Source organism: Martes martes (assembly GCF_963455335.1).
Source record: "Martes martes genome assembly, chromosome: 6".
In the NCBI taxonomy this organism is placed as follows: Eukaryota; Metazoa; Chordata; class Mammalia; order Carnivora; family Mustelidae; genus Martes; species Martes martes.
Genome location: NC_137893.1, coordinates 144,795,439 through 144,823,000, shown reverse-complemented (window position 1 = coordinate 144,823,000; position 27,562 = coordinate 144,795,439). Strand labels below are relative to the sequence as shown.

Below are 27,562 nucleotides of genomic sequence, written 5' to 3'. Positions count from 1 at the left end.
ACTCTTCCCAGAGGCCTGGGTGGACTCACGCTTCCGAAACCTGCTGCTGCCCGCTGGACCCGTTCCTCATTCTGACTTGGCCATCGCCTTGGGTGCAAAGGACAAACGAGAGCACGTGTTCACATTTCTCTTTCTCGAGGAGCCCCATGAGGCTCGTTGAGGAAGGGTCAGTGAAGGAAGAGGCTGAACAAAGCCTTCCATCCCATTCCCCTCCACCCCCCCCCCCCCACACACACCAGAGCCGGCAGAAGCTGTTCCGGACCCTTCTTGCCGCCGCTAATGAAAACAACCGGGATTCGATGAAAGATATTTAATGGGGGATTGCTTGGAGAAGCCCCTTTCTCTGGAGATTTGCTTAAACCAAAGCCCTTGGCTTTGCTGGTGAAATCTTCACCTCCAGCAGCCTTAGCGTGAATGACCTATTTCGAATGTGACAGCCAATTACACTTTGGTGGCGTGACTAATTCATTAGGCTCGAGAGCGCTGTCAGCTGGGGATAGTAGAGCAGCCTTGCTGCCTGGCTAATTAGGGAGGGTGACGGCGCCCTGTCCTGTCGTCACAGCTCCCACCCAAAGCTGCCAGAGCTGTGGACCGCCTGTGAGCAGACGAGGGCCGTGGGGGGATGGGAATGGGGCCTGGCTCCTGCTACCAGGGAAGGATTTGCGGGTTGAGCGGGCTGTGCTCCCGGAGTCAGACTTCCACTCTCACCTCTGCAAAGTGAAACGGGGGTGGGGAGACGGGATGTCGCTGATACAGTATCCCGATTTTGCCTAAAATGTATGTGGGGGCGGAGAATGGGAAGTGGTGATTTAGGAAGAAAGACGCTTAGACCCTGAAGCTAGCAAGGGCAGCGAATGCTCTCCAGGCCTGAGGCAGGGGGCACAGGCCATCCCTCCCTGCAGGTGCTTCCCTCCGCCCGCGGAGCAGGAGCAGGTGCTCCGGGAAGGGTGTTCTCCCAAAGGTGCTCGGCAGCTCACCCTCGTGTCTAGCTCTCGCTTGAATCCTAGTGACAGCTCACTTCACCTCGTAGAGACCTGTTTCAGACTGATTTGGGCCCCAACACAATGTCCCCAAAGATGGCGAGGCTTCACAGCCGTGACAAAGTTCTCAGCAACGGGGCTGCCGGGCCCGGGAAGCCTCCTAAAATCGCCTCCTGAAGTTCATCTCACTCTCCTGACTCACCGGAGGACTGATGTTTGGGAAGACAGTTTGCATAACTGGGGGCAGGAAGGAGGGAGACGGATGGAGCAGGATTGTGTACAAGCATGGCCCTGGCCTAAAATTGAAAGAGGAACAGGGGCGCCTGGGTGGCTCAGTCAATTAAGCCTCGGCATCTTGGTTTCAGCTCAGGTCACAATCTCAGGGTCATGAGTTGGAGCCCCACACCGGGTTCTGTGCTGGGATGGGGGATGCTCTCCTGGAGATTCTCTCTCTTCCCGTCTGCCCCTCCCCTGCTTGCTTACCCTCTAAAATAAATAAAATCTTTAAAAAAGAGAGAATCAGAACAAAGAATTAACTAAGGAAGAATTTTAAAACAGGAATGACTGAATACAAGCAGATTTAACCTTCTTTTCGATAAGCAATAGGCAACTATTAACGCATATCCAGCAAGGCACTATCAGGAAACTGACGGCTCCCTCCAATTAGAATAATCCAAGGGAGTTTTCTGTACAAAGAGATGGCTCATGAAGGTGTGGGTAGACTGTGGGGGAACCAGAGGACCCAGAGGGGCCAGTGCCACCGCGGGGCCCAAAGGAGGGAAGACAAAGCAGTGGCTAGAACCTGCGGGATGGCGGCGAGAGGGCTCCCACGGGGACCAGTAATCTTTTAAGAGGGGACACAGCCAGCCCAGCAGAACCTCACAGGGAAGAGCCAAAGAATGGATATCCTCACCTCACTCTCTTCCCTTTTACCTGTCACCTGTTGGACTCCCATTGGCCAAACCCAACTGGGCATCCTAAGGCAGGGCAGCTCTCGGGACAGAGGGCAGAGAACGGAAGCCGGAGGAAGGACAGGAATGGGCAATGCAGGATAACCTGCTAGACAGGGACGGGATCGGCCCTGGGGACACGGTATAAATAAATCAAAATCACCCTGGAGAACCTTACAGATAAATCTCTTCTTTTATGTCTCCCCTATTGATGAGAGAAAGGGGATGGATTTGCTATAAAGCAAAAGTCAATTTAGAACCTTAAAAAAAAGCTTACCTATCAGGACCCAAGCGTTGTGTTTACACATATGTACTGACCGTTTCTAATCACTTCTACAGTCATTTTTAAATTATTTCATACTTATTTTAGTGTCTGTGCAACTATGTTTAATGAATTACATTTATACCACTGACCTTTAGCCTTAAAGGGTTTGTAGCTATAGGAATTTGCAAAGTTAACATTCTGCCAAAATGTTTGTCAGGGTAGATCAGAACTTCTCCATATGGGGTCTGAGGACTCCTAAGGTTTCCCAATACTCTTTTATAAGGTCCCGAAGATCCTTAAGAATTTTTTTAAGTATAAAGGGGTTTAGCCTAGATTACGTGTATACGCACACACACACACACACACACACACACACCACACACATAGGTCTATATACGTATGATACAAACATGCATATATATCACATATACATGTTACATGAAATATAAACTGGCTAGTCTAGATTATGTTATTGTGTAATAGGTCTTGAGACCAAAAAACTGGGAATTGCTGATGCAAATGCTATTACTGCAGAAAATGACCTCTCCCTGTCATAATAATGTACAAGCAACCCAAATGTCAAGTTTCTGGATGGAAGGGGACTCTTTGCTACATTTAAGGCGTATTTTATTCCCTGCCAGCTTTGAACCTTTTGTTGACTCTCTTCTACCCACGTAGCCTTCCAGGTCACTTGGTGTAGAAACTAGAAGTGAGGGGTGGAGGTAGGGTTTCAGCCTGGGATCATTTGCCCAAGTGGATAGGCCTGATTTCAGCATCCCTTAGACATATGTGCCTGGGATACACTGAAATAAATGCTAAGTGTGTTGGCCGAACACGTTCCCCATTGTGCAAGCAGACAGTGTAACGGTGGTGAGGAAGCCACAGCCTGAGATGTCTGCTCCCTTGGGAACCTTATCATCAGTGCCAGGCATGGGCAAAGGAAAATGGGGTCTTGCTCTCCGCAGTTCAGCAAGCAGTAAGCGGGACCCAGCTGTTGTCTGTCAAGCTGCAGCATACTTCTTTCTGTAGGTACAGCTCTGATGTCGGTCAATGCAGGCATGTTATGCTCTTTCTGGAGGAAAAGATGACAGACACCAGCAGGGCCCATGATGCGCTCTCACTCCTCATTTACTGACTGTCCTCTACACTCATTAATATAAAGCTTCCGCTACTGTCCATAGCCCTAAGCACAGTTTCTGATATCCAGGAACATAAACACTATGAAGAGAATTAAAATACCTGGGACAGAAGGAAATTATGGGACTGGGTCTGTCCTCGGGGGGACACAGCATTTACAGGAGAATGCAGGGAAAGCATGGCAGGCGAAGGAAGTCTTCATGAAGGAACTGGTCTTGGACCAGGGCTTCAGAGGCTGGGCAGGATTTCTGGAGACAAACATCAGAGAAAAAGCATTGGGCAGTTCTCCGCAGTGAATTCCCAGGCAGTGGAAACAACCTGAGCAGAACGGTGGAGGAAGGAATGGTCAAATGTCAGAGCCAGAAGGATGCCTGGCAATCAAGTTGTCCACACCCTTCATTTGACTGGTGAGGACACAGATTGCAAAGGTCAAGACTGGCCCTGAGTTTTCTATTGGCAGAACCAAAATAGAACCAAAGTGTCTCCCAGGTCAGAGACTCTGCAGGGCTGCTCCTTGAACACTGAGCATGACTGCAAGAGCCGACCCTAGTGCTGGCAGTGCAGGGCGGTGGGGTGCACTGAAAAGAGTTCTTGAACCACATGGTAGTGCTAGGTGAGCTGGGCTCCTGTTTGCGTCTCATCCAGACCAGTGTTTCCCAAAGTGCGTTCTGAGACAAATGTGCCAGAGCCCTCCATGTGCTTGTTGAAATGACTGACTTGGAATGGGAGAGGGGGTGACTCACAAATCTGCGCTTTAAACTCTTTCCCAGTCTGATTCTCCTGCGCTTCCTAAGTTAGAAAATAGCAATAAGAAGAAATAGGGAAAGACTGGCCAGAGCAGCAAAGGAAGGAGAACTCAGCTGCTGTGGGCAAGGTGGAGGATAAAGAGTTACATACAGTATAAGGAGGGGTCAGGAATCTTGGAGCTGGCGGCCTTCCAAGCCACGGTCTGGCCATGCACTTGGGTGGCCGAATGCCTATAGAGGAAGGTCAGAAGAGTAGAGAAGGAATTTCAAAATCAGGATGTTAGATCTGCTGTCCACATGGATACTAAGCATCATAGTTATGATAAGAGATTAAATCTCAGTTGTATCTGGCTACCCCTAGGACTAGTCAACTAGACCGACTAGAAGCCAGAATGCACTAGCATCACGGGCAGAGTTTATACAGATACATAAATGAGTAGGGATCACTAGCCAGGACCAAATGCCAAAGACCTTCCATCAGTTTCGCGTCATGACAGCAGTGGTCTCCAGGCACGTTCCAAGTTCTGTATTAACCATCTAAATCTTTAAGTTAGGAAACTAAACTGGTTACATTTTGGATGCTCTTCTGCTTTCTACCAAGGAATTACATATTTACGACGCTCGATTGGTGGCAGAAAGAACAATCAGGCTGGCTTGGCCGTGCTGTTCCCCCACCCAAAAGGGGCTTAAACAAACACCCATGAGCAAAAAGCAGAATAAAACTCAGTTATTGAAAGAGACCATTTCCAGTGCTGCTGGAGTTCAAACACCCTGTTTCATGAAACCAGAAATAATCACAGTTCCCATAGCACCCATAGTACTTCCTCTTTTCTAACACCCACCTCAGTTATGTCCGGCTGTCCTCACGTCAGCCTCCACGAGTTGGGTTATATGACTGTCATGTTTACCTCTGGGTCTCCTGCCCTTAGTTGAAATAACAGCTTGTTGAAATAGTAGCTCTCATTGGTACCTTGGGGTATTTTCAATTAAGACTGACATCTGGGGAGGCAGGCAGAGGGACCTGTGTTAAACTCTTTCTCCTTTGGAAGACCCGTGTCTTTCCAGGGGCATGACATAAAGTCTGAGCCAACCGAATTTTCACTAATATCTGTACCCTAAGAAAGATCTTGGTTCTGATGCTGACTCTGTCTGGTTGTGTGACCCTGGGCTCTGGGATTCAGACTAGATACTCCACTAAGGATTGTGTCCTGGCTGTGTAGCCCCGTGCTGCCCAGTCCCTCACTCATACATGTCCCTGATCTCAGGGAAGGGTGTAACTGTAGAGTCTAGAATGAGGACAGTAATAGAAAGAGGGAGTGTAGTAGGCTTAGGTGAGGCAATGACTGGCAAGCACCAGGCATCATCTATAATCCTTGTGAAATCCTCTGCCCTCTCCCTCCCATAAAATTCGTATGAAGTCTACAACAGTCCCCTTCCTCATCAGGAAGGCAAAGGTGGAAAGGTGGGTGTTGGGGACTGAACATGTGTGTTTCCGCAGATTCATATGTTGAAGCCCTCGCTCCCGGTCTGACTGTATCTGGAGTAGGGAAGTAATTAAAGTTAGATGATGTGCGAGGATTGGTGTCCTTGTAAGAAAGCCACCGCCAGAGACCTCACACCCTCTCCCTGGGCACAGGCACCGAGGAAAGACCATGTGAGGACAGAACAAGGAGATGGCCATGTGCAAGCTGGGAAGAGCGTCCTCACCAGACACAAAGGCAGCCAGAACCTTGATCTTGGACTTCTAGCCCCCAGCACTGAGAAAATAAACGTCTGTTGTTTAAGCCCTCAGTGTGTGGTATTCCGTGACGGTGGCCCCGCAGACTGATATGGTGGGGAGATGGGAAGTCTGCTGTCCTCCAGGTTGGATATGAGGCCCTGCTCTTCCCTCCAGGATTTTTCTACGTAGCCCTGTTAGCACTGATGCTGACCTGCAGTAACTCATCCCTTTCTCCCCAAGTTTCTACTGCATATCTGTGCTTCTCTCCAGGTCTCTTTGTTCCGAGGGACGTAAATGGAGAAATGTCTGGAAGCATCAGATCCTACACAAATAGCTATAATCTGCAGTAGAAGGGGTAAGCACCTGCAGAGATGTTAAGATCGAAGACATTATGACAGTCTGAGGTGAGGGAGCAGGGCAAGGGGCCAGGGATCTGGGAAAAACAGAGTCTGTGTTTAAACTGGATATTGATAAATTTCCTCTACTGGGAAATGGGCAAAGCCCACGCAGATGGGTATAGGCTAGGGTGGGGTTGACAAGGGAAGAAAAGTATTAAGTAAGAAGAAAGAGTGTTCTGGGATGGTAGGTTCATCCTTCATTCAGTAAGTAGGTACTGAGCTCTTGCCCTGTGTTGGGGGTACAGTATCCACGACAGAAAGGGTCTCCACCCATCTGATCTCATGGTCCAGGGAAAGAGAGACAAGAAACAAGCGCAAAGGCAAATAAGACCGTTACAATTTACAGTCAGTGCTCCACAAGACATGGGGTTTTGAAAAAGGGTAACTGGAGGGAAGACGATATTTAGAGATGTGGGTGGTCAGGGAAGACCTCTCTTCGCTTGTTTATGGAACTGAAAGAAGGCTCTTGCGGCCTGAGCTTAGTAAGGGGCCGAGGGGGTACTCATGAGACCAGGAGGCCTTGTGAGCGTTAGTGTGGAGTTTGGGTTTATTCTACAATAAATGGGGCATACAGCGTTTAAGCAGGAAGTGACCACACCGTATTTCTCTTTTAAAAGATGGCTTTTCTGTATCGGTTATCTATTCCTGTGTAAGACATCATCACAAACATAGCTGTTTCAAACAACTGTGGACAAGTCTCAGTAACACTCTTGAATCTTGAAATCCATCCATGAAATGGGAGTAATAATGCCCCCTGCTAAGGTACAATCAGGAATAAATGATACAGTGCTTGAGAAGGACCCGCTCCGAGGACAGAAGGGTAGGAGAAGACAGTTGATGAACTGTAGTGCTCAGCACAGCGAGAACAGACTCAAGACAACCAGCCTCGCCAGGGACTTACGTGTTGGCCAGAATACCAACGCTGAACACATGGGAAGAATAACCTCCTGGGCTGGCTGCAATGTTCCCGTCATGCGGTTGACACATTTTCTCCTCTGCAAGGAATGCCCTCATGGGAAGACTGAGAAATTACGTTGTGAGTTAGAAGAAGGGCAAAGACAGGTGGCGTCTTGAGAAACCAAAGGCTCCGGCTATCAAGGTGTTCGAGGCTCAGGCCACCCTTCCTGGTCTGAAGCAGAGACCAGAGCTGGCTTGTTCTCGGGTGAGCTTTCTAAACATAAAGCACACTCCGCTGCTGTCGTATCCTTAGGTGGGCTGGGATCCGTGGATCCGGCTAGATCTTTGGCTCTTCCTATCCAGGGCCTGAGGAGGCGGTCTCCTTCCCACAACTGGGTATAGGTGTTCCCATGTTGACACAGTCCCCTGGAATATTCCCTTTGGGTCATTGTCTACACTTGTCACTTCTTACCAATTCACTCACAAAGTTACTGAATCCCAAGCTGGGTGGGGTGAGGGGGTGCAGAGGTGCACCTGCAGTTCTGTGTTATTTAACATATCCTCAATACACGATTTATTCAGTATGGTGGATTTACAGGTAGGGAAACTGAAGCCAGGTGGACATTCCCTGTTTGAGTGGGTGGCAGAGAACTTGTCTCCGGGTCCTCATAGACTCCCAGTCTCATACAGTATGCGTCCACTCCAAAATGGGTTGTCAGACAGACCCACGCTTTCCCAAAGGAAAGCTTTATGTATAGTTCAAACCCACCAAAATAAAACAAAACCAACCCCCCCCCCCGGCCGTTTCTCCCCATCAACAGGACCTAGTGGAGAGCCCACACAAAGCGGATCTCCCCAGGGGGGCTTTCCAACACTACCCGTGCCTTCAACAACCAACTTCACCCCGCCCCCAACCACACACACACACACACTCACTCACTCACACACACTCTCACACACCCGCCGCCTCGGCTGCCCCTGCGGAACGTTTTCAAGGCGCACTCTCCATTCCAGATCCCAGGTGAGCTGAAAGGATCTCTCCTCCTCGGGCCTCCCCTGCCCTCTCCCTCCAACGCGCTCGCCGGCGCGAATTCCCCGGGTAACTCCGAAGCGGCCCCACTGGCTCCGCGGAGCCGCTCGGCGCGCCCGCGATCCGCTGGAGGCAGAGAGCAAAGCGCAGCCGCCCGGAGTTGGGCCGGAGTGACTGTCAAGCAGCTGTCTCCCCCAGCCCCCTCCCTGCGCACACCGCGGCCGCGCCTCCCCTCCGCCGGCTCCCCGGCCCCCGCCCCTCCGCCTGCGCGCTCCGCTCCGCCCGCCTCGCGCCCGCCGGCCCCGCAACTGCACCCCGGCCGCCGCCGCCGCGAAGCCGCCGCGGGAGGGCCGTTGGGGGCTGCGCGCGGGGACACCGCTGCCTCCCGCGGCCTTTTGTCCCTTCCCTGCCCCCGCCCCCGGCCCCGTGGGCGAGCTCAGCGGTCCGCAAAGCTCGGGGCGCCGGCCGCCGGGAAACTGCGCTGGCACCAAGGCTGTGACACGCCGGAGAGCCCAAGGGTCCCCTTGTCATGAAAAGGTGCTCTCGTCTTTAGGTATGTGCGCCTTCTCGGGGGTTCTTTTTTGCTTCTGATTTTGCTTGCAACCCGGGTGAGGTCGGGGTGGCCAGGCGGCGTGCTGGGCTTGAGGGAGCGCCGCTGGTTCGGGAGCCGTTCCGACTGGGGGTCCCCGGCTTGCTGCGCCCACAGGGGCGGGCCACGAAGTTGCCCAGGGAAAGGGCACACGCACTTCTGCAGGCTGAGCAGAGGGGTGTGGGGGTGGGGCGGGGTTGGGGGGGGTAGAGGGTCCGACCGACTACAGAGATGGTAAGGAGCCCGGGGCAGTGCCCGGGGAGGTGGGGGGGGGGGGCAGACATTCCGGAGCGGGGACGTGTCGGGTCCAACCCGTGGGTGCTCTGGGGGTGGCAGGGCCGACGCCCTCGGGTGGGTCCCCGCGACCCGCTGTCACCCAGCGACTTCCGGCACTCTGCACGCCTGTTCCGAGTCCGGCGAGGGCCGGGATCTCGGCGTCCGGGGGCTTTACTTGCCCAAGGAGGTGGGGTTGAGCTTGGGTAGGAACTAGCCTCTTCCATGCGGGTCTAAATTCACGGGGGTGGGGTGGGGTGGGGGACCCAGATGACAAGTGAGAGAAGAGGCAAGCAGGAGAAATGCGGTGCGTGGATGCCGACCTGGTGCTGGATGCGTGGGGGGAGGGGCGATGCACCTGAGGCCAGGAGCACCCTGCGAGTTTCTGTGTCTTGGGAGGGGTCTGGAGAAGAGAGGCAACTGCAGCTCTGTCACCGGGAGACTGTCACCTCCTATCCTCATCCCCAGGGCAGTGGGGAGCAGAGAGAGAACACCTCATTTATAAGGGAGTGGGGGATGTCTGAAATTGCACAGGCCGTGCCATCCAGATGTTAAGGAGGCAGAAGCCTATTAGAGTCCTTGGTGCGAGGTGGCATCTCCCTGCGGGGCAAGAGAGCCCTCGGAAAAGCAGGAGAGCCAGGCTGATGGGGGCGTCGGGAAGGGTCTGCAGAGGGGGTTGGCGGTGTCAAAGCTTCTTATCCTGGAGATAGACATTTGTGTTGCTTGAGTGCCGAGAGGAAAAGCTTAAGCTTGTGACTGTGGGGTTATGACAGTCCCCGGAAACAGGTTGGGCCGTCTTTCCTCCTGCTCCCACCTTTAAAGTGCTCAGATCATGCACTTGGTTGAAGTTCTGGGACCGAGGCAAATCACTGCCCCCATTTCCAAAGAAACTGCGTTTGACCCTCTCTAGGGGACTAGGCAGGCAGCTTGGGTCAGCCTTTGCCCCTTTGTTACCTGACGTGCAGTCAGTTCTTCCTTTTTGCTTTCTGTCAGGTTTCTTTGGGTCTGAGAATGTACCTGACCTGGGTATTCGCTTAGTTGCCTCTCCCTCTCGCTCGCGCTCGCGAAGCCTCGTTGAACCAGACTCTGAGTTGGCCCAGGAGCAGCCACGGGCTCCGGGCATTGTCTCCATCTCTCTGTTCCGCGGCTGTCACAAGCAGGGGGCGGCACCATGAACTCTGTAAGAATCAGCATGGCCAGGCTGTTCTCCAGTGGTTAATTAGGAAGCAGCCAGTAGCCATATCCCTTCTGCAGGAGCAAACTGCAGGGGTGTGTCCAGGCAGGGTAACAGCAGCCAGGGGAAAGGGCCTCCCCCTTCTTCAGCACTTCCTCCCAGCCCAGCCCGCAGGGTCACGTCTCCTGTGCTGGGCTTGCCCTTCAGCTAAGATCCTGCCAAAGTATGGCTTTCCCCAGGGAAGGTAATGCCTGTGTCTGTGCAAACATCTGAAAACGCGACCACTGGAGAGTCAGTTTAGTAATAAGCCCATGCATGTGCTATCTGTGTTGCTTTTCCAGAAGACCCCCGACTGGTATTGCTCCTCTCTTTCTCGGCCACGCCAATGTGAGATTTCGCTGTGAATGTTCTATCCTTAGTATAAAGGCAAAGAGATACTAAGCCGGAACAGAGAATAACCGAGAGCACGCGCTAAGGACATGCACAGCGTCCTGAGTACCCGGACACACGTTCCAGAAGTGGCTGTCCTTCCTTTTGTTGACTGCAAAGTAAAATTCTTTCCAGCAGGAAAGGGACCCCTTCCCCTTTCCCGGGGGACGTGGAGAATCCAGAGGGGCTGGGAAGGAGCTGTTTAGGTCTCTACACGTTGGAAGCTAAACTCACATAAAAATTCCAGCCTTGGGTCTTGAAGTCCATTGGCTCGGGGTCCTGCCCGTGACTGCCAGGTGTCCTACCCCGCATCTGAGTCACTACAGGGAAACATCCCGACTATGGCAAGAGCCCACAGCCCAGCTATGATACCAGCCACCAGCCGAGCCACTTCTCTGTTGCATTTTCGTTTAATTCACGGATTATGGCCTTATCTTTCAGCGTCAAGAGACGCCAACCCAGACAAAAGCGGTTACGGAGAGTGAGCAGAGCGGCCTGCGGGCTTTGTACTAAGTGGTCAGATCAGGCAAGCAGCCGTCCCTCGGGTTGAAGAGCTTGCAAACCAGTGTTTTATCTTTCTGTTGGTTGCATGCAGTGCGTTGGGGCGAAAAATAAGAAAGCTGATTTTGTTTTCATTCTGAAATGAAGGCAGATGTCTACAACCACTTTCTTGCTCCTCTGGGGAGGAAGTGGTGGCAGAAGTGAAAGTCTGTTTTATTTACACAATGGGTGCTCCTTGGGGCAACAGCACATTTGACTTTCCATGGAGCTTCCTCTGCCCTGGTGGCCGGAGCGGGGCCTCGTGCTCCTGAAGGGCTTCCTGACCACGGTTGTCTCCTCTGCCGAGCAGGACTCCACCAGCCGGAGGAGAGAGGCAGCTTGTGTTTGTGGCCATTCAACCAGAAAAGAATACCAGCTGAAGACAGACAATGGAGCAAGGGAATTGGGGGTGGGGGTGGGGAGAGGAGGTACGGATAGGCCAGCAGCACGTAATTGGTTCCCCAAGGGCAAATCGCGACGTGCAATGGTGTCATAAAGCTGTTGTCATGTGAACACCCCACAATGTGGTTGTCAGAAAGATCTGTTCAGAAAGGAAAATGATTATGAGTATGTGCCTTTCTTTCTTTCTTTTCTTTCCCTCCCTCCCTCCCTTCCTTCCTTCCTTCCTTGTAGGCTCCACACCTAGCATGGAGTCCACTTGGGGCTTGAACTCACCACCCTGAGATCAAGACCTGAGCTGAGATCAAGCATCAGATGCTTAACCAACTGAGCCACCCAGGCATCTCTTTCTTTCTTTTTTAAAGATTTTATTTATTAGAGAGAGAGAGAGAGAGAGAGAGAGCGAGCACATGAGTGGGGAGAAGTGCAGGGGAGAAGCAGACTCCCTGCTGAGCAGGGAGGCCACCGTGGGACTGGATCACAGGCCCCAGAATCACAACCTGAGCCAAAGGCAGACCCTTAACTGACTGAGCCACCCAGGTGCCCCTCTTCTCCTCGTCCTCCTTTTCCTCCCCCTTTCCCCCTCCTCCTCCCCCTCTCCCCTCCCCCTTCCTCTTTCCCCCTCCCCCTCCACCCCCTTCCTCCTCCTTCTTTTCCTTTTTTTCATTTCCCTCTGCTTTCAAAATCATATCCTGATAGGCAGTTTCTTGGGACAATATTCTACCCTCTAAAGTGCAAACCTCACCCTTGTGCACATGGAAACATTCAAGTTGATTCAACTGAACAAAATCACTCAACACATTGATCTTCAGTGACTTGATATGGAAACACCCACATGTCCTCTTCCCTCTTGGGATCTTCTCTCTGAGCCCACCAAGCCCTCTCTGGGTTAAAGGCCAGGGTCTTTTGGTCACAGTCCACTCATCCCACTTTAGTTCGAAATGTTTCCTAAAAATCAGGAATGTTTTTCTCAGAGTTTTGCAGGCTATCCAGAAAAGATTGTTTTGCATATGGCCCAATGCTGGGCTGCCCTCCTTCGGAGGAAACCCTGGACTCGTCAGGAAAAGAAGCCACTCCAACTGATTTTATTGTTCATTATTTATGTGACACTGATGAGGACTGTGTGGAGGGGAATGTTTTCACACGTTCATTACACTAATTAAAAAAGGAAATTAGATTTTTTTTTAAATAGTGAAAGCAAATGAGATGCAATGTGTCTGTGTTATGTTCCCCAAGATCAAAACCAGCTCTCTGCTAGACCGAGGAGGGAGGAGCCTTAGACAAAGGGAATACTTTTCACACTATTTAGCATTCAAAAATAGAATATAGTGATTAACAATCATGTTTATTTCTGAGGTGGATTTGAAGTCCAAGTCTGCAGTGTTATGTAATTTCGGGGAGTACTGATTTTTTTTTCTTCATTTTAAGCACCTGTTTACTGTTACTCTTCTGGGATCTGGCCAAAGTTAGCTCTTTCATTCAATATAAATGTGTAAGCTACTGATTCCATGTTCCGAGGAATGCACAGTCTGGAAGAGAAGTAGGAAGAACCCAGTTGTGTTGAATGTTGTGCCGTCCACGCGTGTCTTGGGTTGTCCTGTCTACATGGGACAGTAAGGTCCGCAGCCACCCAAGAAGTAAGGACTATGAGGTCAGAGGGAGGAGAAGAAGGCTGGGAAGGAGAGACTTCGTTGCTGAGCCTGCTGTAGGCGTACAGATGAATGGGCAGGAAAAGGGGAGACTCACCAGATGGGAAGATGAGGAAGACCGTAAGCTCCCCGAGGACACAAAGGCGCCACTTCCCTCGTTCCTATAACCTCAGGGCTCGCTGCACAGCAAATAGGAGGCAGCAAGTATTAACTGACTGCCTGTGACTTACTTTGAGACCAAGGCTGGAGGTGGGAACGCTGAGGGCAGTGAGGAGGCCTGTCTGGCAAAGGTTGGATGGGAACAATTATGAAACGAGGCTATTAATAATGCCGAGAATGCTAAAACAAAGCTGACAGTGATCATTCCAAAAACCAGCTTATGCACAGAGAACCGATGTCGTGTAACTCTTTCTTGTATAGGCCACGTGTCATTGGGGTTTAATGCCACTGGTATGCACCTCTAGCCTGGAGGTGATCTCTTCCGTCTCCACCAAACTGTCCAGGAAGGAACTAAAGGAACAATGACCCCATTCTCCTCAAGCTTGTTTTCTTCTGTCCTTGTCCTCTAGGAGCGCTTTTGGAAGGGAGGCAAGGGCAGGAGTGTGGGGCGGGATGGGGGGCAGGGGGTACCTTAAAATTACAAAAGCAATGCAGATGAACACAAAAAAAGCACATGCTTTTTTTTTTTTTTTTCCTTCTCTTTATTGGAGGAATCAATTCAAAGTGATTGTTTCATAGAGCTGGTGCAATTCCCAGGAGGTTATTCCCAGTATAGCATTTGATTTGCCCACTTTTTGCTACATATGAAGGCCTGGGGTTGTCATGGCCTTGGCTTTAACTGCACCGGTCTGCCTTCTAATTAAGGTGACATACACTAGGTGCCCTGCTGGTTTGCGGAGGTTCAAGGTTGAGAGCTCTAAGCGAAGACTCCAGGACAACGACCAGCTGGTAACCCTTCAGTGGCCATACTTTTCATGTATAAGGTTATCGGTAGCATTTTAAGCCATTTTGGAATGACTCCTTCTTCCCAGGTTCTAAGCTAATGTCATGTTGTCTTGGTGATGTTTCATCCCCAGAAACAAGTGGAGCTTAGAAAAGAGAGAGAGACAGGTGCAAAGGTATAGCGCTGTGAAGATGCCTCGGAGTTCAGCTGTAGGATGTAAAATAAAATGGCTTGCAGGATTGTTGGGTCACACTCCAGGTCGAACTTTCCAGAACAAGACTGAAAGTCACATTGTGTCACTAATGGAGCCCCTCACTGTCTGAACAACCATTAAGAAGCTGCCTGGCGATCTGAGAAGTCACTGGCCCCAGAATGAGGCTATGCCACAGCCAGGGTCAAGAAACAGCCAGTCAGGAAACCAGCACAGAAGAAACCAGGTAGTCTACGAGGGTGGTTGCCAGCAGTCCCCATGGAGAAGCAAAAGGACAGCCCAGCAGGCTAGATAAACTACCCCCTCCCCAAAGACATCCACATCCTCATCCCCAGAACTGGGGACCATGTCATTTGATGTGGCAAAAGGGACTTGGCCACTATAATGAGATTCAGCACCTTGAGGTTATCCTGGATTCTCTAGGTGGGCCCAGTCTCCTTGCATGGGTCCCTCAAAGTGGTGAAGCTTTTCCAGCTGTGGTCATAGGACTATGGAAGAGGGCAAGAAAGAGAGAACCTGGCCCACTTTGGAGATGAAGCCAGGGACCACAGAGGAGGAATGTGGTGGTTTCTAGAAGCCCAGAAAAAGCAAGAAAACGGATTCTGTCACGGAGCCTCCGGATGGGAACACAGTGTTCTAAAACCTTGAGTTTAGCCAGGGGGACCCATGTCAGACTCCTGACCTCCGGAACTGTAAGATAATAAATGTGTGACATCGGAAGCCACTAAGTTGGTAGGAATTTGTTACAGCAGCCGTAGGAAACTGATACATACAGCCTCCTGCCTGCAGATCTCATGCACTTGCTCCTGGTGGAGCTCCCCTGTGTCACATGGGATCCTAGCTGCAGGGGGTTCTAGATGTCACTGGTGCTCCCTGCTTCGGCCGGAAGGCATCGTACACAGGGGTTGGAGCGATGTCAAGTGCAGCTGCCGTGGAAAATCACAGGAGCCTGGGCAGGCACAAGTGTGCACAGGGCACTCCTAACTAGCCTGCTCTGAGGGACCGCGGCATGAGGGAGAAAGAAGTAGATGCCTGAGATATTCAGGAAGTTTAACAAGTGTTACTAAGTCATCAAAGCCCGAGAGGGGAGGGGAGGAGAAGGCATCAGAAGGCATGCTAGATGTTCCTGTCTGATTTGTTGGAGATCTTTGGCCGGGTGGGATGAAAGAGAGATTGTACATAAAGATCAGTGTCAGGGATAAATACTGGTTTTCTATAGCTTCACTCCGAACTATATACGGTCAGTCTGGAGGGCTGATGATATTTTCCAAATATGTCTTCAACGGTATATCAACCTCACTACAAAGTGACTCGGAGACTCTTTCCAAGGGGAAATGAGGTCCAGGTTCCCCTCCCTCACAGTGTGACTTTTTCCACTAAAAGAAAACGTGACCTCCAGAGCTCGATGGGTCCTAGAAGGCAAATCATCTTCCACCTTATTGGCTGGAGTGCTGGTGCCTGAAGCTGTGAGCTGCGCTGAAATCTGTCTGACTTTCCTGAAGCTACCACAACCCGAGGAAACCGAAGCCGGCCAAGCACAGCGACAGGCCGGAGACCCCAGGCAGAGAGACGTGCCTGAGCAGCTCCCGGCTGCCCACCGTCGGACGGCAGACCAGACCCTGAGCCAGAACGGTCCAGGGGGGAGCCCTTCCCGGTTCCTGACTCACTGTTGCGGTTTCAGGCCACTCGGTGCGGGGATGGTTTGTCACCCAGCAAGAAATAACCGGAGGGTCCACACAGGCACATGCAGAACAAAGGTCAATTAAAACCATCTTGTGTCATTCCCGTCGTGTTTCTTCACTCTGAGGAAACACCGTGACTGTTGTTAGTCGCAGAATAACCAGATCTAAAGCCCACCTTCCCCTCCTGTGGAGTCTCAGCCTAAGAAGCTTATTCCTGAAATGTGTATCTGAAGGGGGCGCCTGGGGGGCTCAGTCGGTTCAGCGTCTGCCTTCGGCTCAGCTCATGGTCCCAGGGTCCTGGGATCAAGCTGCCTGTTGGGCTCACTGCTCAGAGGAGAGCCTGCGGCCCCCTCTGCCCTCTGCCCCTCCCCCGGGCTCGTGCGCTCGCTCCCTCTTTCTCTCTCTCTCTCTCTCAAATGAATGAGTTAAAAAATCTTGGAAAAAATGTCTGTCTGAAGCCCACTGTCACACATTTTGGTTTGTTTGTTTGCATGGAGCAGGTAGCATTGAGGGGTTCAGACTAGCCTAATCCAACATGAATAAGCAAAGAGCCTGTAACTTCTTTTTATTTATTTTTTAAGTTTGTTTCTTTCTTTCTTCACTGAAGTAATCTCTATGCCCAGCGTGGGGCTTGAACTCACGACCCCAAGATCAAGAGCTGCACGCTCCCCTGACGGAGCCAGCCAGGCGCCCCCCAGAGAACTTCTTTTTAAAGTAGAGCTGCCTTAGTGCGGCCAGTAGAGGTGCCACCAACCTTGTGAGGGTCCTCACCTTGGGGACTGAGGACTTGGACACTGGGAGATGAAACGGTAGCCTGCTGGCCTGCAGGAACCAGGCCCCTGAGGAGCCGTCAGCCACGCGAGAGCCCCTGCTCCCTGCAGACTGACTGCCTGCTTCTCTTTTTAACACCTCTTTTCTGCACATGCCTTCTTCCTGACACCTAAAGTTTACTGTTCCTGAAGTCTAAGTTCAAGACCCCCGTGACCCTAGACTCATGATACTGCCATATGTTCTGTTGATGTGTGTGGTTTTCACACTGTGTCCCACTGAAGCCACAGAACCCCGTGACGTAGCGGGATTCCCATTAATGCCCCTGGCTCCCTGGATTGGGAAACAGAACGTGGAGGTAAAGTGGGGTGTCCAAGGTCACAGGGCTGAAGGGGCTGAGTCAGCACTGAGTGTCCCTGCTCCTCGTTTGGCCCCAGAAGATCCACTCAACCTGCCTTTGTGGCAAAAACGTCGTGAAACTGGGGAGAGGGAGAGGTGATTGGTTCTGTCTGCCTGCCACAGGCTGTCACCATAGTGGGGCCTATTTGAACCCAAATTCGTCGGGAGCCCGAAGTCTGATGATTTTCCCTCAACACCTGTCTAATGCTCTCAGCCCGATCTGTATTTTGCACGCGGGGATCTACCCTGTGATGTCAGGAATTGCTCCTCTTTCAGGCTCCCATGACATTTCCAAAGAAGTCTGACCTTTGAGTTTTGTCATAATGGTCTTTGGCCTAAAATAGGACCGAAATGACATGGGCTGTTTCTTTTTCGAGGGTTTGTTTTTCTGTTGTGTTGGGTTTTCTTTTGAGGATCCTCAGTGTGTGCGTCTTCATATTAAAATATTTTCCAGATGTAACTTTTTTTTTTTTTGGCTCTGATGGTTGCAGTGACTCTTTCCCCACTGGTAGAAGAGGACATTCAGAGCAGGAAGAGACTGAGGGACTGCATTACCTCAGGATGCTTCCGTGCATGTGGATATGCAGTTACGGAGCTAGAGGTACTGAGAAAACCCAATTGAGGGAGTGTGTAGTTTTTCACTTAAGGAGCTTGTTTCATCCTTTACAGTCTGACGGGGGGAGAGTAGACCCAGGTAGGCCTTGCACACATACTCCATCACCTGCCTGTAGGTAAACCACACGATCCTGAAGGCCAGGCCTTCCAGGGCACAGGGGTGTCTGAAATCACTGCAATTTTTTTTAAAGATCTTATTTATTTATTTGAGAGAGAACCAGAGAGAGCATGAGTGGGGGAGGGAACAGAGGCAGAGGGAGAAGCAGACTCCCCACTGAGCAGGGAGCCCCACTCAGGGCTTGATCCCAGGACCCTGAGATCATGACCTGAGCCGAAGGCAGACGCTTAATGTCTGAGCCACCCAGGCGCCCCAAGTCATTGCAATTTTTAAAATAAATGCAAATCCTGGGACACCTGGGTGGCTCAGTGGGTTAAAGCCTCTGCCTTCAGCTCAGGTGATGATCCCAGGGTCCTGGAATGGAGCCCCACATCGGGCTCTCTGCTCCAGGGGGAGCCTGCTTCCCCTTCCCCCCACCCCGCCTCTCTCTCTGCCTACTTGTGATCTCTGTCTGTCAAATAAATAAATAACAATCTTAAAATAAAATAAAATAAATGCAAATCCTGAATTACAGATGCGGGTACATGTGTGTGATATGGCATGCTGACACCAAGCCCCCACTTATGTTGTGAAACACCCAATCTAAATAAAAATGTTTTCTATAACAGTAACCTGAGGAGTCACAGCGACCCCTGAACAGCATTTACAGTGTGTCAGGCACCTGTGTTAATTCCCGGAGTCCTTGCAAGGTTCTGAGGTCGTTCCTATTAGCATGGCCAGTTTAGAGGTTTGAGACATGAGACCCAACGATACTGGTATGAACAGAGCCCAGTTTTAAACCAGGGTCCTCTGGGCTGTGGCCGGGCGGAAACACACAAAGACCCCGAATTCGGAGTTCCCGCAGGAACTGCCAGGGAGGAGCGCGCTCAGGAAGCGGGCCCCCCGACACGACTGAGCTGGGCTGTGGTCGCTGGGTTGCCGACCCTCGCAGTGCTGCGGAGGTCCGGACCACTCCAAAAAGGGGGACGGAAACGGAGAAAAAGCTGAGGAAAAAGGAATCATCCACTCCTTTTCATAAAGACTAGTGTCTGATCCATACCCACATGTAAGGTATCCCCTGATCTGTTTTGTCTTAGTTCCTGGATGTAGGAAAACAAGATCATTGTTAATTCATACGGTTTTTAAGTGATGCATGGGAGACTTATATGGGGTAATTACCGGCGGTGGAAAAAAATGAATCCTGTCAGCTCTGCCTCATTGTTGGATGGTTTGCCCCTCTGACTCCCTGTTAGAAAAGATTCGAAGTGGCAGCCAGTGTGTGGGAGATGCACACTTGCGTGGGCTTGTGAAACGGAGTATTCTTTCCCTTTGATGTGCATCACGAGTGGAGTCCTCTGATCTGCTTGACTGCATTTGAATAGGATCCCCAGAACAATAGCCTTAATTGACTGATTTAACTCCTGGTTCATCTTTTCCAGGAGTGCCCATTTTTCAAATCTGTGTGAGATAAGTTACCTTCCTGGGCCCCGTGTTAGCCTGAGTCTGATTTCTTTTGTGGGAATAATTCGATGGGAATGATGATGATTTCTTTTGTCGACACTGATGGGGGATTTAGAATCCTGGATCGCTAGCTTCCATGCTGTCTCCAGACCTCTGTGATCCAGTGGCTTCTAAAAACTAAACCTAAAACCAGCTGGATAGAAATATCCTTGTGACTTCTGTCAAGCAGTAGATGGTTTGAACTCCTATACAGTAGTTCAGAGAAGAATAAGACTTGGTAAAAGTTTGCTTAAGAAATTATACTCTGGGGCACCTGGGTGGCTCAGTGGATTAAAGCCTCTGCCTTCAGCTCAGGTCATGATCCCAGGGTCCTGGGATCGAGCCCCACATTGGGCTCTCTGCCCAGCGGAGAGCCTGCTTCCTCTCCTCTCTCTCTGTCTGCCTCTCTGCCTAGTTGTGATCTCTGTCTGTCAAATAAATAAATAAAATCTTAAAAAAAAAAAGAAATTATACTCTGTGACTTTTCAGCATTTGAGGCAGGCTATAATAATGTACAGTTTATTAAAAAGAATTAATGTTCATGCTACAATTGAGCTGTGACTTTTGCTCTGAACTTCCTTGAAGCCAGGCAAAAGGGAATCCGTGGTAGATTATCGCTTACGTTATTGCCATCAGAAAGATGGACATACAGAGCAACAGTTCCTCAGAAGGCGGATTCCTCTCACAATGAATTATAAAAGAAATCTCTTGGGGCACCTGGTTTGGCTCAGTCTGGTTAAGTGTCTGCTTTCGGCTCAGGTCATGATCCCAGGGTCCTGGGATGGAACCCTGTGTTGGGCTCTCTGCTCAGCAGGGAGCTTGCTTCTCCCTCTGCCCCTCCCCCTGGTTGTGCTCTCTCTCTCTCTCTCTCTCAAATAAATAAATAAAATCTTTAAAAAAATTAAGTTAACTAATTAAAAAAGAAGAAGAAATGTCTTATGTAGGAACTTACTTGTAGAAGTGGTTAAACCGAGCTAGTTAAACAAACGCCTTGCAATGAAGTTCAAAAGACAACACCTTGGGTGTCGAACTCCACTCCCAATTTTCTTATCCCTCCAACTGGGTTTCCCCTAAGATCCAAAAGGAGCAATCAGAGGACAGTTCATGAAGAAAAAAGCGAACATGTATATTTGGCCCTCAGTTGCTATTGTTTGGAAAACAGTGACCCGTTTTCCAAGGCAACGTGACATGCCCTAATCAGATTCTGTCTTCAGGTGCAGTTGAGCATCACTCACCCCTCGCCCGCCCTCCCCACACACCCCTCCCAGGGGAGCCCAGCTCAGACAATGGAGCTGCAGTTCCATAATAATCTGGTTACTGTGCCAGAATTTCTCACTTGAGATTTTAGGTTTTAGCATGACCAACTCGATTAGCAAAATAAATCAGAGCCTAAAAACATAAAACTTGCATTGTTTAGGTAAGGCCATTGGTGTTTCTATTCTTGACTTTGATGAGGATGATAATGATGATGACAGTGATGATGGTGATTATGGTGATGATGGGATCAGCATCAGTTTCACTGAGTACATACTTTGTGGCTGGCATTTTGCTTTACAAGCCTGATGTCCCTTAATCCTCATAAGGACTTTAAGACACAGATGTATGGTCTCCATGTTACAGCAGAGGAAAGCATTGTCCCAGGGTCAGTGTCCCAAGGGAGGATGCATACCAGTTGAGTGACTGATGACTAATTCTGTAACCACATACCATACGGCTTGATGGGTCTTTGTGTGCGCGTATGTGTTTAAACCTCTGGGTCTTGCTGCTTCCTTATTCTCACTTGCTCCTTCTCTCTACCCCTTATGAAGATGCTGGCTGTAGGATTCTCTAAGATTCTGTATAACTTGAGACCCTCTATCAACCAGAGCTTTAGGGGAATGAAATTGCTGAGTCCACTCAGGAAATTCATGATAGTTGCGTATACGTTTATGTGTGCTCTTCATTTGCTGGGACAAATGCTCTCACGTAAACCATATTCCTTGACTCTGGAAGTACTAACAGAGGCATGACTATAAATTTAATACTACCTTTTCTTGCTGCAAATATTAATTGTGGCATACAGTGTAATCTGGAATCCAGCTCTGGAGGGTGACAGAAGGCTGGGGTGTGGTTACTCGCTGCATCTGGCCACCCGTCCACACTGGTGCCCCCTTTTCTCTTCACCCTGGGTACCCCAGGCTGAAAAGCTGGAGGGCATCGACTCTTGGGGCTGGAACCCCCTCCCTGCTAACTTGGAAACAATAGAACCATCTTGCCAAAATGATATATTTAGGGGGCACAGAAAAATTATATCCCTCCACTGGATCAAAATACATTCTTATGTGAATTCATATCATTTTTGAAAGACATTACATAGTTCACATTCTGAATTGTGCTCACCCCATTTGATTGTACTCAACACCCACATTCAGTGCTCTCTGTACTTTGAATTCCCAAGTCTGAGCAGAGGTTTGAGAAACATGCAGTGTGGATGACATCCTTCAAAAAAGAAAATGTTCAGAGCGGGCCGATTGTCTGGAGGGTGTTCACTGAAAAAACTGGCAAATCATGCCATGGGAAATCAGCTCTTAAAAATGCCCGCTGAGAGGGTAAAATGTCCAGAATCCTGCACCATATTTTAATACCAACCACATTTTTTTAAAAAAAGAATTTTTTTAAGGATTTTATTTATGTATTTGACAGACAGAGATCACAAGTAGGCAGAGAGGCAGACAGAGAGAGGGAGGGAAGCAGGCTCCCTGCTGAGCAGAGAGCCCATTGTGGGGCTTGATCCCAGGACCCTGGGATCGTGACCTGGGCCAAAGGCAGAGGCTTTAACCCACTGAGCCACCCAGGCGCCCCTAAAAAAAGATTTTATTGTTACATAATCTCAACACCCAGTGTGGGCCCCGAACTCACGACCCCGAGATCAAGAGTAGCACGTTCCACTGACTGAGCCAGCCAGGCGCACCCCAGCTGGACTTTTTAAACAGGAAAATCAACAGTTTTTGACTCCCTCTGCATATATCATATAGTCTCTATCGTTGAAGACTAGCTCAGTTTACTAATTCAGTTTTCAAGAGCAAGAGACTAGAGAATGCATAGTACCTAGGTAAATTATAAAACTCATGCCGTCAACTCCTCTGAAGCTTTTCTCCTCTGGGAGATGCCTAGGATTCTCAACCTAGACCTTATTAAACTAAGAATGACTTGATAGTACATTTTCATCATGGTTACAATAAAAACAACAAATGCATATTCAATCTTTTAAGCACTTGACATTCCCTGATCTATTTACTCTTCAGGCAACCAGTGAACTTGGTCTTTTTGTCATCCCCATTTTACAGGTGAGGTCACTGAGGCCTGGAGAGGCTAAGCAACCTATCAAGGATACACATAAAAAGTAGTCGTGCTGGCCACAAACCCAGGCAGGCTGAGTTCTTTCATCCCAACAGCCCTGAGATAGAAGGCATTGCATTTTTTTAATAGAGAGAATGTGTGTGCATGCACATGTGTACGTGGGTGGGAGAAGGGCCAGAGGGAGAGGAGAGAGAAAAATCCCAAGCAGACTCCCTGCTCAGCGCAGAGCCAGACCAACAGGGTGGAGGGGGTTGGAGGGGATGGGGAAGGGGGCGGCATCTCATGACTCTGAGATCATGACCTGAGCCAAAATCAAGAGTCAGGGATTCAAATGACTGAGCCACCCAAACGCCCACTAGAAGGCATTACTTTTAAGTCTTTGCAAGAATGGAAAAGTTTTTCTTTTAAATTCTAGGATTCTCAGAATCTTTCGATTTTGTGTCATTCAATAAAAATACAATTATATCCTGTTTTTCCTGGCAAACACTTGCAATGCCTTTTTCAAATATCGTTTGTAGTGAATTGGAATCAGGTGACCAGGGACCCATTAATGACTTAATTTTTTACATATTAAAAGAATGGAAGGGAGATATGGTCAGTGATTGCTGCATACCATGTGTGCAGAGAAAATGTAAGCCCTGGGAAGATTTTTTTTAAAAGATACCTATCCCCAGGCCCCTCCCCAGATCAGCTAAATCGAAATCTTTGGGGGTAAGGCTCAGACATTTTTTAAAAGCTCTCCAGATAAATAATAATAATCATCATCATCATCATAGTAATTAATAAAAGCTCTCCAGGTGACTCTAATATGTAGCCAGGTTTGGGAACTTCTAATGTTCCCAACATGTTGTAATATATTAGGCTTTTTCTGGAGTTTAGTGAGAGTAATATCAATAGGAAGTTACAGAGGCTGGGATGTAGGTTAAATATTTATTTCAGTGTAGCAAATGTTTTCAAATAAACCAATGACTGAGTTGCTAACAGTGGTCATGATTTTCTGGATTTAACCACAGAGTATAAGGGACAGGGACGGATTACCTCTACATGGCAAAGATTGCCCATTTATTTTTGTTGAATCTAAAATCCCGTCATGGGATGCCTGGGTGGCTCAGTGGGATAAGGGTCTGTCTTCTGCTCAAGTCATGATCCCAAGGTCCTGGGATCGAGCCCCTCATCGGGTTCCCTGCTCAGAGGGAGCCTGCTTCTCCCTCTCCCTCTGCAACCCCCAGCTCGTGCTTCCTCTCTTTCCCTCTCTCAAGTAACTAAATAAAATCTTAGAAAAATATAAAATACTGTCATTATCATTGTTAACTCATAATGAGCACCTCATTGTAGGTATGGTTGTAAAATCAGAAAATACAACACATGGAGGGTAATAGACAAGTGTCAGCCGTTCTTCCTGAGCCATCTGAGTACCTGATTACTACGAACGGATGACATTTGGGGGGCATTCTGAACACCGATGACCCTTCCCTCTAGGCTGATAGGAAGTCACGTTAAGAAACAGGCAAAGAAAACTAGGCAAGGAATTCTGCCTTCTCAGCTGGAGGAAAATGGAGTTGGTTAGACACAAGAGCCCATCTGGGGGGTAGACACTCAGATCCCAGTTTCTGTTCTTCCAACAGTCTTGTGGACCGTGCCCTGCAGGTCAGTTGCCTTACCTAAACAACAGGCGTTGTGATAACTATCATACCCGACACAGTTGCTATCTGGATGTAGAGTAGCTGTCAAAGCATTTGGAAAGGGGGAATCTGCAGACCTACAATGTTATTGCCTGTCTCCCCTTCAAGGCCCTGAGGATATGCTAGAGACACACACAGCTGCTTAGCCACCAGATGAACTGTTCTATTTCTTTCCAAAGGGTCACCTATCATAAATTCTTCTTAATTTAGCACCTGATACTACATTCTTTGGAAAGAAGCGCCATATGCTGGAGAAGGTCTCTGTCTATTGGCTTGGACGCCTACCCTCCCCACGTGGAGATTATTTCATTTTTGTTTGCTTTCGCATGGCTCTTATAACCCAGTCCCACGCCCAGCCCCAGTTTGCTTGAAGTATGCATTTGTTTCTGCAAGTCCTGACAGCCTGAGACCTCCCTGTCCCCTTGTCGATGGTAAAAGTCTCAAGGTACTCTCACGAGCTTCTCCCTGCAAGCCAGAGAACAGAGGCAAACTCTGAGGCTCCCTGACCACACAGCTCCCTTTCCGTTGGCCCAGGAGACATGGTTCCAGCTCGGAGTGCCTGTGTTTACACAGATGTTGGCCCGAGGGCAGTGGAAAATTAGGTGGATTTGGAACCTAAAGCCAGTTAATTTGACCATCAGTGTGGTCAAATTATAGACTTCTTGTTTGCTTTGAAGTGGGATAGAGTAGACCCACCAAGCTAAAAGGCCAAACAAAATCTCCTCCTCTTTCTAGAGAAAATAGACACAAATTTCCCTTCTTGATGACTTCATCTTTTTCTGCACCAGGATCTGAGCAACTCAAGGACTATCCTGCATCACATCCATCTTGCCTTTTATCGTGTCCTGAAGTGCCCTACAAAGAGGGAAAAGGTTAAAAATTATTGTCTCCTGGAGCACCTGGGTGGCTTAGTTGGTTAAGCGTCTGCTTTCAGTTCAGGTCATGATGCCAGGGTCCTGGGATTTTTATTTATCTGAGAGACAGTGAGAGAAAGAGAGCGTGAGAAGGGGAAGGGTCAGAGGGAGAAGCAGACTCCCCGCTGAGCAGAGAGCCCCATGTGGGACTTGATCCTGGGACTCCAGGATCATGACCTGAGCCAAAGGCAGTCACTTAACCTACTGAGCCACCCAAGTGTCCTTGGCTGAAGCATTTTAAAGTAAATCTAAACCTTAGGTCTTTTCACTCCTACATCCTTTGCTGTGTGTCTCAAAAGTATGCACATTTTCTCACATAATCTGTGTTCCACTCCGTGCCTAAACAATTAGCAACAGTTCTGACTAATATGTACTTCACATTAAAATGTCCCAAGTGTCGAGGAGCCTGGGAGCCTCAGTGGGTTAAGCCTCTGCCTTCGGCTCAGGTCATGATCTCAGGGTCCTGGGATCAAGCCCTGCATCGGGCTCTCTGCTCAGCGGGGAGCCTGCTTCCCCCACTCTCTCTGTCTGCCTCTCTGCCTACTTGTGATCTCTCTGTCAAATAAATAAATAAAATCTTTTAAAAAAAATGTCCCAGGTGTCGAAAAAATGACCTTAGTTCTGTCGGTTTGGCGTCATGATCAACACAGGATCCACACGTCACATCGGGTTAGTGTCCATTGAGTCTCTTTTTGCCCTTCCCCTTCTTGTTTCCCTTAAGAAATTCGATCAGTGAGGTGTCTGAGATCCTGCAAAGCAGTCCTGGGGAAGTCTGTTCTCTGTTTTATTTCTCCCTGGCTGTCCAAAGAATCATCGGGTCTCACTCTGTTTAGAACATCGCTCAGGCTGATGGAGGGGGAGGATAGAGACAGTGGGTAAAGACCCATGAAAACGAGTGACAACCACTTTCTCACCAGTGAACCAGGGAAAAACTTTAGAAGGCAAGCGCCAGAGGAAGGCCAAGCATTGCAGAGTGAGATCTGAGTCCCAGAAAACTAAAAGTTGTTCTTCACGCAGTTCTGGTGTGACCCAGCGAATGGGGTGAATTCTGTGAGGGATCATAGGGAAGGTCTAGCAGAGAACAGGATTTCAAGCTGGTGAGAAGCGGTGGTTGAGAGGGGCATGAGAGAAGACAGGTGCTTTCGGGAAGTCTTCCAACCCCTCATCTTCCTGCTCTATAAAAATGCATCTGGGGTGCCTGGGTAGCTCCATTGTTTAAGCATCCGATTCTTGGGTTTGCTCAGATCATGATGTTGGGGTCCTGGGTTCAAGTCCTGTGTTGCGCTCTGAGCTCAGTGCAGAGTCTGGTTGTCCCTCTCCCTCCCCTCTGCTCCTCCTTTCTCTCTCTCTCTCTCTCAAATAAATAACCTTTTTTAAAAAAAGAATGGACCTAACCCCCTCTAGGTAAATTGACTCAGGACAGTGAATGGGCAGAAGGGATCGTTGGTCCCTAAGAGCAGAAGTTAACTTACTAGCCTGAGTGAGAGAGCTCAGGGTGGTCGTGGGAGTAATGCGGGCACCTGAGAGGGGAAAGCATCCTGACTGTGCCTTTTGGGCTCCAGACCTGAGCAATACAGCATTTCACATGTGTACAAAGAAGTCTGTCATGTATCCTTTGTCTTGTGTGTTAGAAATTTACTGTATGTGGAAGGACCCAGTTCTTTGGTGTGGGTCTTTCTTTGGTAGGAAGAAGCCATAAACATTTATTCTTTCTTTGCACTAAATTGTACTTTAAGCTAAGGAAGGCATGGACTTTTTGCTTCATTGCTGTTTTTACAGCTACAAATCCTCTGGACAAAGCAAAGGATAGTAAGAAATTCCTAACCAGTCTTGGTGTACCCTAAAAAGGAACCTAATTCTGCTTTGTTGAGAATCTAGCTCTACCTAACTGCTTTGCATTCTGATGATAAATTATTTGTTTTTGGCAACCAAAAATAACTCAGCAAATGTTATTCACATGGCTACCTTCTTGGTATGCAGCAGCAAAAACCACGATCCTTATTATAGCTCCTTAATTTGCCAAAATTACCATGCAGAGAACATGTGTCCAGAGGACAAATCTGAAAAGCCACTCAACTCTGAAGCTGCTGGCACATGGCAGCACGTTCATACACAGCCTAACTCTGTTAGAATCCCAGAATAACACCGATGCCAACTTCTTCCAAAACCAACCCATCAGCACAGTTTACTTGAGCCGTACTTTGTTTAGTAATGACTCACATGCCGTCATACCAAA

The 27,562-nt window shown here is 49.2% G+C and overlaps 1 protein-coding gene across 4 annotated transcripts in view; it reads left to right on the top strand.

Moving 5' to 3' along the window:
- RIPOR2 (RHO family interacting cell polarization regulator 2) overlaps positions 1 to 27,562 on the top strand; it is a 107,705-nt gene that overhangs the window by 13,888 nt on the left and 66,255 nt on the right. Inside the window, exon 1 of one of the 4 annotated variants that reach the window (XM_080805409.1) lies at positions 8,419 to 8,676. The exons of the other annotated variants lie outside the window; for them this stretch is intronic. The gene's annotated coding sequence lies outside the window, so the exon portion shown is untranslated. Of the gene's footprint in view, positions 1 to 8,418; positions 8,677 to 27,562 lie in introns of those variants that run through there. 4 annotated transcript variants of the gene reach the window in all.